The following is a 1552-nucleotide window of genomic DNA, read 5'->3' on the forward strand; positions in this document are numbered from 1 at the left end:
TCAGACCATGCACAGTCATGATGTTCCTTGTTTTTTTTCTCGTCCTCAAGATCTACAGGTTCCATTTTCTGGCCAWTTGACCCTACATTTGCMAAGTTCTCATTAGTGCATCCTACTGCTTTTTAATACAACATCTACTTGTCTACCTCTGAAGTATAGTTATCTACTTTTGAAATAATTCACCTGGCAAATTTRCTTRTTCAAGCATTAAGCAACTGGTTTAACTATATCTAGTTAGTACACTATATGAGAAGCTATAGCTATATTTAACTAATACACTGTATGAYGCTAATACACTGTATGAAAGCTTATGACAATATATARAAAGCTATTGTATTGTCAATRTATGCAAAGCTATTACATTGTATATAAAGTTTTCAATCAATAGGCCTWATAAAYATCTTGTAACTTGGGCTTAARCCATATAGGCATCAGCACAGAATTGATTGTGTTGGAAAAGACCTGAGAGATCATTGAGTCCAACCTGGGACCCATCCCAGCGATGGCAACCAGACCAGAGCCCTGAGTGCCACGTCAAGGCTTTGCTTAAACAYGYCCAGGGACAGTGACTCCACCAACCCATTCCAATACTRATCACTCTTTCTGGCAAGAAATTCCTCCTAGTATCTAACCTAAATCTCCCTCGGAGCACTTAAGACTATGTCCTTGAAAGGAGTGAGAAGATGTCATTGCAAATAAACTATGGGGACTGCTGGTAGAGAARGSCAGATCCTGAYAGGTGAAAGGAGCAATGGGAGGAACCGTAAATTCCACAGGAATTCCACCAATTGACACAGACTGTTACTGACCCAAGGCAGGGCTAAATCCCTGGACTTAAAGAAAAAGAACAGAGACACAAGGAATAAAAAGGTGGTGATGGGGAGAGRATGCCTGTGAGAAGAGGGTCTGTGTTGGGTGATTCCGGATGCCTGTACCTCTCTAGTCCCTCAGGAAAGGGGGAAAGAGAGAGGGAAATGTGGCTGGGAAATGAGGATAAAAAGCACGCTGCATCCTGTAGAAATAGGAGAGACCCCATGGAAATGCCCCACGGCCTCTCCATTATTGGAATAAAGTTTCAGGACTCCTCTGTGTCCTTTTTGGACATAAAACTGTGGAGTTTGTGGATTAACTCTCCTACCATATCCTTATSCTGGGCCTTATTCCCTGCCAGCAGAGTCTGGCCCCGACCTGGCTGCACTCTCCTGTTAACCACATGCCGAGCGTGACAAAGTACCCTCCCAAAAAGCCTCCACTTCTCCAGGACGAGCTCTCCAGGCACTCTCAGACCCGGCTAACAGGACACGTGTTCCACATGTGCAAATGCTTGTAGGCCTAAATGGGGCACTGCTGAGKCCGTGGCTKGAGYGCYGTGTCCAGTTGTGGGCACTTGCCTCAATTGCAAATGGACATTGAGGGGCTGGAGYGGGTCCAGGGAAGGAAGGGAGATGGAGAAGGGTGTGGAGCGCGTGTCCTGTGAGCAGGGCCTGAGAGAGCCTGGGGAGCTGATGGTGGAGAAGAGGAGGCTTTGTGGGAGGGAACCTTGTCCCGCTGG

The sequence above is a fragment of the Malurus melanocephalus genome, unplaced genomic scaffold (assembly GCF_030028575.1).
Source record: "Malurus melanocephalus ecotype Western Australia unplaced genomic scaffold, MMel_1.1 scaffold_170, whole genome shotgun sequence".
Taxonomy (NCBI): Eukaryota; Metazoa; Chordata; class Aves; order Passeriformes; family Maluridae; genus Malurus; species Malurus melanocephalus.